Source organism: Leptonychotes weddellii, chromosome 12, assembly GCF_054177405.1.
Source record: "Leptonychotes weddellii isolate Sample4059 chromosome 12, ASM5417740v2, whole genome shotgun sequence".
NCBI classification, from domain to species: domain Eukaryota; kingdom Metazoa; phylum Chordata; class Mammalia; order Carnivora; family Phocidae; genus Leptonychotes; species Leptonychotes weddellii.
The window spans coordinates 6,255,490-6,266,210 of NC_138380.1; positions in this window are offsets into that span (position 1 = coordinate 6,255,490).

The window sequence follows — 10,721 nt, forward strand, 5'->3', positions numbered from 1 at the left end:
GAGATTATGGCTGAGAAAAGGAAATAAGTCCCGTTTGAAAATCATGTCATAACTTTTTTATTCAGTGAGAACGACTTACATGGGGAAAACACTCTCTTTCCTGCTGGGTAGGATGAGGAAGGATGTGGCCCTAAGAACTGCTCAGCCAACATATGGAAGCAGAACTGAGAGACCGGGAAACCTCTTCCTTCACCTTATTTGAGCCCTGGGTTAAACTATGCCTGAACTTACACCACCCCTGGCTCTCCAGTTATGTGAACCAGAGACATCTCCCTTTTGTTTAAAATGTCTGGGAGTTGAGTTTTCGCTTACCAAATAAAGAGTCCCAAGAGACATGGAAATTGTTGACAGAAGGGGGTTTGCAGAGACTAAAATGTGGAATTGGCTGCAGAGAGAAAGTGGAGTGGAGGGAAGTAATGAGTGTCCTGGTCTGAGAAGTTGACCGTCTTCACTAGGTAGTAACCGTCACCTGTTGAATCCTGGGGCTCAAACCATGTACCTACTAGTATGTAGCACTGGGGCTTGGGGGGTAGAAAGAATGTTCAGGTGTTGCAGCTTGCTTGTTTCGGCCCTCAGTAAGTTTCTAGAAAAAAAAGAGACAGCTTTAGGCTGTCAGGACCTTTATACTTTTCAAGAATACAGGACAGTTGTTTTGTAGAATGTTTTGTAGAATGTGGGTGTGCCTGATGTATCTTCAGGATTAGGTTCGGATTGTTTGTCTTTGGAGGGATAGCCAGGGAGTGGTGCTGTGGTCTCCCTGCATCTTATTGGGTAGCACATGATTTCAGTTCGTTCCATTACTGATGATGTTCACCTGGATCACTTAATTACGGTAATATCTGCCAGACTTCTCCACGGTGAAGTTGCTTTTTTCTTCTTTGTAATTATTAAATATGTGGTGATTTTGTGGGGACGTACTTGGAAACCATGTAAATATCCCACTCCTCATCAAATTTTTCATTTATTTAGCTATATATATATTTTTAAAGACTTCATTTATTTGACAGTGAGAGACAGAGCGAGAGAGGGAACACAAGCAGAGGGAGTAGGAGAGGGAGAAGCAGGCTTCCCGCTGAGCAGGGGGTTTGATGTGGGGCTCGATCCCAGGACCCTGGGATCATGACCCAAGCCTAAGGCAGACGCTTAACTGACTGAGCCACCCAGGTGCCCCAATTTAACTATATATTTTATATCTATATGGACTCATAGTTTCCTATTCTCATTTTATCCAATGGTTTATAAGCCTTTCCTATCAGTATTTATTGCGATACTCAAATTATTCCAAGTTTGGCCTGAAGGGGCCCCCCCTTACACAGGCGTCTGTGTCCTTTTGACCCGTTCCCATTATTCTAGAGCACCCTCCTTTGTTCTCTGGCACATGTTGTTCCAGGCGCATCTTCTGTTTTCCCTGTCTGAGCGCTGGAGCTGGACATTTCCATGAGGAGCCCTGGTTCCTTATAGTGGGCAGTGGATTAGAAGCCAAGATCTGGTGTTAGGTGTGCTCATTGCTACCCGAGTATTGCTACTCCCAGGCCTCTCAGTGGCTTGTGCGAGGACATGCATACGTATAACACACACATGTTCACATGTGCACTCATTTCCCTTTCTCTTTTTAAAAATGCCTGCCCAGCAGCACTGCCAATTCCGATGTGACACCACAGTGTCCTTTCCAGTTTTGTCCCTTCTCATATTTGTAACTCTGTCTCAGACAGTAAGAAGCTTTGCACTCATTATCCTTAATATATTTATTTATCTGACCGGTCCCCCTGTATGTAACCCATCTCACGTGGCCACTTCCACTCCCTGCCCTGAGCGAATGCCCTCCTGGCCTCCCCCTGCAGCTTTGAGGCTCTGCTCCCGCCGCCCCACTCCCCTCCCATCCCCCGCTGGTGTGGATGTTTTCCTTACTGGGCTCCATTTAATGATTTTGGAACGGGTGGTTCAGGAAAGGAAGGGAAGAGAAAGAGGAAGGCAAGGAGAAGGCAGTGACAGTTCATGGAAATGGGTTAGTGACAAAAGGAATCAATGTGGAAGTAGAAAAGATACACTGGAGATAATGTAATATGCAAGTGGCTATATGACTGAAATTAATCCCAAAAGTGAATCTAGAGTTATAGATTTGGGAATCATTTCAATAAGGGTGATTCTAATGCTATAAAAGGAGTAGTTAAGGGCACCTGGGTGGCTCGCTTGAGCGTCTGACTCTTGATCTCAGCTCAGGTCATGATCTCAGGGTCGTGAGATCGAGCCCCGCGTCGTTGGGCTCTGAGCTCAGCAGAGAGTCTGCTTGAGATTCTCTCTCTCTCCCTCTGCCCCTCCACCTGCTCGCACGCTCTCTCTCTGTCTCAAATAAATAAATAGATCTTTAAAAAAAATTCGGAGTAGTTCACTGGGATCGTAAACATCAACAGCAAAGCGTGACAGCCACGAGCGGACGTTTGGAAAGCACCAGGTCAAAGGACAGCAGCAAGAAGGAAAGCAGTCCCATGCGTTGGACAGGCGCTGATACAGCCAGGTACCGCCCCTGCCCTCGAGAACGCACAGTCTCGTGGGCAGAGAGAGGAATGCCCGGGCAGATACGGACAGTGGAATGAGTGCCAGGCCAGAGGGAAAGCACCAGGGGAGGGCAGCACACAGGGAGGGCACTTGATTGGAACTGGAGGGGCCAGGGAAGCTGTCCCAGAGAAACCGACTTCTCAGCTGAGCCTTGACCCCATGACAACGGGAGGGCTGCTGCCCAAGTAGACTAGAAGTTGATAAAAATGCAGGCTGGATAGGCTAACAGAGCCAGGGAGGAAAGGAATGTTCCTTTTCCACAAAGGGGTCCGTGTGTGGTCCATGAAAGAAGGCAGTTTGGGAAGGAAGCAGATAAGACTCTCAATCAGGGGCGCCTGGCTGGGCTCGGTCGGTAGAGCCTGTAACTCTTGATCTGGGGTCATGAGTTCGAGCCCCACATTGGGTCTAGAGATTACTTAAATAAATAAAAACTTAGGGCGCCTGGGTGGCTTAGTCATCAAGCGTCTGCCTTCGGCTCAGGTCATGATCCTAGGGTCCTGGGATCGAGGCCCGCATCGGACTCCCTGCTCGGCGGGAAGCCTCTCCCTGTGTTTCTCTCTGTCAAATAAAAAAGAATGAAAAGAAAGCTCTAAATAAATAAATAAATGAAAACTTAAAAAAAAAAAGATTCACACATGAGACAGCTGCGCCCCTCCGTCGGCGCCTCCTGGACCATGCGCCAGGTTCCTCACTGTCCTTACTGATGATGCACCTGCTTTAGGATGCATCTGCTTCCTAAACTACACCCGGCCATTTCCTCCACTCCTCTCTGGGACTGTGCTGTCCAGCCTCTTAGAGAACGGCGGGAACTGCCCTTTGGTTCGGAGCAGAATGACTATTCGGTTACTTGGGTTAGATGCTGCTGAGAACTGTTAGCTGCAGTGTGCCTAAGAGCAGCTCTCACGGGGCGGTGTTTCTGCTACGACCCTAAACACCATAACGTATCCACCACACCCAGCTTCTTAGTCACGTGGGAAGTGTGCCGATGGTTTTACTCTCCCTCCCTGGCACCCCTGGGTCCTCAGGTTGTTAGGTTTTCATTTTGATTTTCTCTCTCCCAGTGTCTTGTGCGGTTGATAAAATATGGGAATTCCAGCACCCCGAAGGTGCTTTTGGACATAAAGTTGGAGGAAACGAATCCACCTCATGGTGGCCTTTCTGTGTAGACTCTGATAGTCCCAAACCAGACTTGATATCCCAGACTGAAATGGGGCGAGAGCCACTTCTTCTTTGGGGATGGTGGAGCATGGAGATAGAAAAAATAGTTAACTCCGATGCCGGTGAGCATGTGGGTTTGAAGAGCATCAGAGCGTGGCTGGTTTGGGTGTAAGAGCACCTACATCTGAGACTCCGCATAGAGATCATACAAGTCCCTTTTCTTAGTCTCCTTGGCGTGGTGGTGGCCTTGGGGTTTGGGAAATGAAAGTGACTGAACTAGAGGAGAGAGCACATTGCTCTTCTAGATAGGAATAAAAGATGCTGGTTTGTTCACTGACTGATTTGTAAAGCTGATATCAAAAAAGGACAAAAACCCTAAAACGTGGGCGCCTGGGTGGCTCAGTTGGTTAAACGACTGCCTTCGGCTCAGGTCATGATCCTGGAGTCCCAGGATCGAGTCCCGCATCGGGCTCCCTGCTCAGCGGGGAGTCTGCTTCTCCCTCTGACCCTCCTCCCTCTCATGCTCTCTGTCTCTCATTCTCTCTCTCTCAAATAAATAAATAAAATCTTTAAAACAAAAACAAAAAAACCCCTAAAACGTGACCAAGACTTCATCTCTAGAGATAAGCTGAAGGTAGAGTTCCCCTTCAAAGGCAACTGATGCTTTCTCGTATATACAATATATCATATCATATATCATATCATATCAGTGCCATGGTCAAATTGTAATTTACATTTAGAAACGTGGACATAGACTGTACTTTCGTTTTTGTTTTTTAATGTTTGGGGTTTCTGCCACTGATTTCTGAGAAGTTAAAACGTTCAGGAAAGTGTTGAAGTTAAATATGTCACATCATAAAAGAAGATTCTGCAAAACATTATATTGGTTTCATTTATGGCTTTATTTCTCAGGAGCAAACAAACCAAGACTTTCAAAAAGATCACTAGGCTTCTAACTATACGTTGAGGAAGAACTACCTGTAAGCACACACAGTTAACTCCCCTAGTCTAAGAGTGAAAGACATTGGGTTATTCACCAATTTAATGAGAGTTCTAAACTGTCAAACAGATTTTTTTTTAAAGATTTTACTTATTTATTTGTTTGTTCATTTGTTTGTTTTAGAGCAGGGGAGAGGAGCAGAGGGAGAGGGACGAGCAGACTCTGAGCTGAGTGTGGAGCCCGATGTGGGACTCGATTTCACAACCCTGATATCACTACCCTGAGCTGAAACCAAGAGCTGGATGCTCAACTGACTGAGCCACCCAGGTGTCCCTGTCAAATAGATTTTTTTAAATAATACATAAGATGGGAATTTTGTTTGTTTTTGTTTTAGATTTTATTTATTGATTTGTCAGAGCACAAGCAGGGGGGGCAGCAGGCAGAGGGAGAGGGAGAAGCAGGCTCCCCGAGGAGCAGGAAGCCCGATGCGGGACTCAATCCCAGGACTCTGGGATCATGACCTGAGCCGAAGTCAGATGCTTAACTGACTGAGCCACCCAGGCGTCCCAAGACAGGAATTTTGGATATTATATCTTAGTTGATGTTGGTCTGAGTCATGGAGATGGTTCTATAGGTACCTAAATAAAGCAATGAAGCCCAGAGGTGGGACTTATAGTGTCCTATTAGATTATCTAATCAGATACTGGACAAGTTTGGATCCTGATGTGATCCCTTTCTCACTGTCCAGTGCTGTTCTCTCCTGAACTTAGCACTATGTAGACTTCTCTGATTTCAGCCTTCAAGACCTTTCTGTGATAAAAATTAAATCAGCTCCAGGAAAGCCATGATAATAGTGCAGACTACTTCTTGCCTTAACACCTAACTCAGTTTGATCCCTTGACATCTGTTCCTTTGAGAACACCACTGGCCATATCCAGGTATCATGTGCCTCAGCCAATACAGGGTTCCTTGGAAAACGGAGCTGTTTCTCAGTGAACTCTCTTCATTCAAGAAGCTCTTTTATCCTTTTCCTAGGCTCCTCTCTCAATTCTGTCCTCTTTTTATTTTTTATTTTTTTTAAAGATTTTTAATTTATTTATTTGACAGAGAGAGAGACAGCGAGAGAGGGAACACAAGCAGGGGGAGCGGGAGAGGGAGAAGCAGGCTCCCGGCCTAGCAGGGAGCCCGATGCGGGACTCGATCCCAGGATCCTGAGATCATGACTTGAGCCGAAGGCAGACACTTAATGACCGAGCCACCCAGGCGCCCCAATTCTGTCCTCTTTTTAAAAAATTTTCTTGCCTTTAGTTATGAAAGTAGAATAAGCCTTATCCCAAAGTCTCCCTCTGGCACCAGTAACAAGCTGAAGATGTGACAGTAACATAGTTGAGAGGACCTGACATGTCTGGTTCCATTTTCTCTCTGTCTTTATAGGGTATCTCCCACATCACAGGCTGCTTTACTGATCCTGGACTTCCTGGTGTCCTTATTCTGACGGCCCTATACCTCGGTACATCAAGTATGTCTTCAGGATCAATGCCAATAATAATCTGGGGACGAAGTTAACAACCTCCCTGAGATTCAGGGAGCTGAATCCTTGTGGCTGCAACTTACGTAGGTCCTAGAATGGAGAAGTCAGTCACCTTCTCCTGCACAATGTGCTTTGGAGAAGATCAGGTAGCCATAGTTCAGAATACACAGATTTTCCAAGTCAGAATTCAAAGGCAAGGGAAGAATTCTATACAAACGCCGACTGAACAACCACTCAGGTTACTTAAGTATATGAGGATATGCACAGATCCATCTCCAGAATTACGCATGCAAGGATTCTACCCAGAGACCTGGCACACAAAACCCACAGCTCCCCAGGGACACCTGGGTGGCTCAGTTAAGCATCTGCCTTTGGCTCAGATCATGATCCAGGGTCCTGGGATCGAGCCCCGCATCGGGCTTGGCAGAGAGCCTGCCACTCCCCCTGCTTGTGCTTGCTCTTCTCTCTGACAAATAAATAAAATAAAAATCTTTAAAACCTATAGCTCCCCAGATCAAAAGATACCAGCCTAAAATACTCCCTTTGTCTTGCTGGCATTTTAGTACAGTTGGCAAAAAATCATTAAAAAATACAACACTGTACAAAACAAAAAAGCCTTTTCTTTCTTTCAAGTTAGACAAAGCTTTCTGGAGCACATATGTTGTCCAATTGTGCTATGCTTTGTAAAACATTACTAATTTAATAACAGATGTTTGATAACCTTAACCTGTCCATGCTTCAGCTTTAACATGGTTGATAATAGTTTCCTTATGTACAAGGTACAAGTGTCAAGCTTAAAATTTAAATATCATTTTGTTTACAAGGTTACTTTCATGGATATATGCAAGTACTGTGAAAATGGAAGAGAGCTTATTGTTTTATGATCCCTGCATAGTTATACAGCAGAAATAATAGGGCTTATCCAAAAGTCTCCAAGGAATTTCAGAATATTTTGATTGACCAACTGGAGAAACCATAGCTCATTTGAAAACTGAACACCTACTGAATATGTTTCTCTTTAGAGCTTTTCATACAACGACAATGAGATCAGTTTCTATAACAATTTAATGTAATTCACCTAAATGCAGTTTTTTTTAGATCAAAACATGCTGATTTTTAAAAATTACCAACTATTTCATGTTGCTTAAAACCACAGAAGTGAAATATCTATAGGACTTAAATCACCATTATTATTATTTTTTAAAAGATTTTATTTATTTATTCATGAGAGACAGAGAGAGAGAGAGGCAGAGGGAGAAGCAGGCTTCCAAGGAGCAGGGAGCCTGATGTGGGACTCGATCCCAGGACCCTGGGATCATGACCTGAGCTGAAGGCAGACGCTTAACCATCTGAGCCACCCAGGCGCCCTCACCATTATTATTATTATTATTATTTTATTATTATTTTGTTGGGCAGCAAAACAAGGTTTATTGAGCTATAGTAAAGTGATAGTACAAAGCTCCTGAAGAGGGAGGGGACCTGAGAGGGTTGCCCTAAATCACCATAATATTTTTGTGTGTGTGAGAAGGTTTTTTTTTTATATTAAAGTACAGTTGACACACTGTGTTACATTTGTTTCAGGTGTACAAGCTTCTGCAGTTTTATTTTTATTTTTATTTTTTTATTCTTTTAAAGATTTTATTTATTTATTTCACAGAGAGAGAGATAGTGAGAGCAGGAACACAAGCAGGGGGAGTGGGAGAGGGAGAAGCAGGCTTCCCACTGAGCAGGGAGCCTGATGAGGGGATCGATCCCAGGACCCTGGGACCATGACCTGAGCCGAAGGCAGATGCTCAACAACTGAGCCACCCAGGCGCCCCTGCAGTTTTATTTTTTAAAAGATTTATTTTATTTTTATTATATTATTTGAGAGAGAGAGAGAGAGCAGGGGGAGGGGCAGAGGGAGAGACAGAATCTCAAGCAGACTCTGTGCTGGGCACAGAGCCCGACTCAGTGTTCAGTCCCACGACCCAGAGATCACAACCTGAGCTGAAATCAAGAGTCAGATGCCTACTTTTGTAGGGGCACCTAGGTGGCTCAGTCAGTTAAGCGTCTGCCTTCAGCCCAGGTCATAATCCCAGGGTCCTGGGATTGAGCCCCGCATCGGGCTCCCTGTTCAGTGGGAAGCCTGCTTCTCCCTCTCCACTCCCCCTGCTTGTGTTCCCTCTCTCGCTGTCTCTCTCTCTGTCAAAAAAATAAATAAAATCTTTAAAAAAAAAAAGCCACAATAAATCATTCCATATTAAAATACCAAGGAGCATCAAGCTTGTGAAAGTAACTTTCTCATTTACCAGTGGTCAAAGACTCCCCTCATTGGAAATGACCGTAAACTCAGATGGGTTTTCTTTATTGGCTATCAGCTAATTAGCTCTAGTGGACATCTCACCAGAGTAGTAAGAATAAAGTGATGGACCAAATCCCTGAGTGGGCTGATTTGGTGCATCAAGCCCATGGTTATAGGTTTATTTTTTCAACAGAATACTTTAGAGATTATGTAAAAATACCATCTACAGAGTGGGTATTAGATTTGAGCACTAGATGGCAACACTGCAAAATCCGTTCCTTTCACAGGGAACCTTGCTTTTCTACTTTGCTACAGGAGACACAGGGCCAGCGATTGCCCAACTCAAAGGAGTATGTTATTGACTGAAAGTCTGTGTGCACACCTCCCCCCCATCTCATATGTGAAATCCTACTGCCCACTGTGATGGTTTTGGGAAGCTGGTCTTGCCGGTCTTTGGGAGATTAGGTCATGAGGGGGGAGCCCTCAGTAACGAGATTAGTGTCCTTATAAAAGGGACCCCAGAGAGTGCCCGGGCCCCTTCCAACACAGCTCTCAAAGACACAGGGAGGATGATGTCTACGAACCCGGAAGCAGTCCTCACGAGGCATGGAATCTGCCAGAGCCTTGGTCTCAGACTTGCAGCCTCTGCACTGTGAGGAATAAGCTTCTGTTGTTCATAAGCCACCCAGTCTGTGGACTCCTGTGATAGCAGCCCAGATGGACCACGACAGGGCGCCATTCACATTGTCTCTGCGGTGTGATCCAGCATTTGCATTCCCGCAGACCCAGTATGAACAGCGCTTCCTCAGCTGGTGCAGCAGCTGCCCTGAGGTTTCTCCAGGACGTCTTTGCTGTTAGAGAAGAATAGATGATAAGACCTACTCATTTATGAAATATGGGTGGCGCAGCTGGTTAAGCGGCCGACTCTTGGTTTCAGGTGGGGTTGTGATCTCGGGGTCTTGAGATCAAGCCCCATGTCGGGCTCGAGCTCAGCATCGAGTCTGCTTGTCCCTCTCCCTCCCCCCCGCCCCCCCATGCGCTCTCTCTCTCTCTCTCTCTCTCTCATAAACAAAATCTTTATTTATTTATTTATTTATTTTTTAAAAGATTTTATTTGTTTGACAGAGAGAGACACAGTGAGAGAGGGAACACAAGCAGGGGGAGTGGGAGAGGGAGAAGCAGGCTTCCCACCGAACAGGGAGCCCGATGCGGGGCTCGATCCCAGGACCCCGGGACCATGACCTGAGCCGAAGGCAGACGCTTAACGACTGAGCCCCCCAGGCACCCCAGGCACACCAACAAATAAAATCTTTAATAAATAAACAAATAAAATAAAAAATAAAATGTCAGAGATCACAGAGAGGCAGTTAAAACCAGGAATGCTGGAGTCACAAGGTTGATACCCTCTATTACTTGTCATATGTTCTGACAGTTAATAGCGGTGTGATCTGGGACAAGATAAGCAGGCTCCTCAAGTCTCAGTTTGATCTCTAAGATGAGGATAAGGACAATGCTCAGGCCATAGGATTATTGTGGGATTTAAGTGGGGGGAAAAAATGCATGCAGAAATGCTCAGCAGAGTGCTTGTCATGTAGTGCTCAAAGATCACTAGTCTCCTAAGTTTATAAATTTCATAAGGAAGTGACAGTAATTATGGTCACCACTCTATCCCTGGGCCTCACTGGATGCCTGCCCCACAGTTAGCATTCCATGAACACTTGTCTTAGTGTGCTTCTCCCCATACTCTAAATCAGGAAATTATGTGGCCCTGATACTATAATAAATAGTCACCTACTTTACTGCACCCATCCAGGTAAGAGGTTCAAACAGTTTGACTCTAGCTTTGCCAATGCCCAAAGTCTTCCCCTCATTGAAAATTATCATATCCTCATACAGGTGTTTTTTCCTCTTAGTGACTAGTTAGCTCAGCTAGATATTAACCATAGTAATAGGGATAAGGTAATGCATCTCATCTCTGAGTAAGCTTTACCTTTAAAAGGAAGAGGTTGGTTTTCTGTTTTGTTTTTTTTAAGATTTTATTTATTTGACAGAGAGAGACACAGCGAGAGAGGGAACACAAGCAGGGGGAGTGGGAGAGGGATCCCGAAGCAGGCTCCCCGCAGAGCAGGGATCCTGATGCGGGGCTCGATCCCAGGACCCTGGGATCATGACCTGAGCCAAAGGCAGATGCTTAACGACTGAGCCACCTAGGCACCCCTAAAAGGAAGAGTTTCAAAAAACTTTTCTTTAAA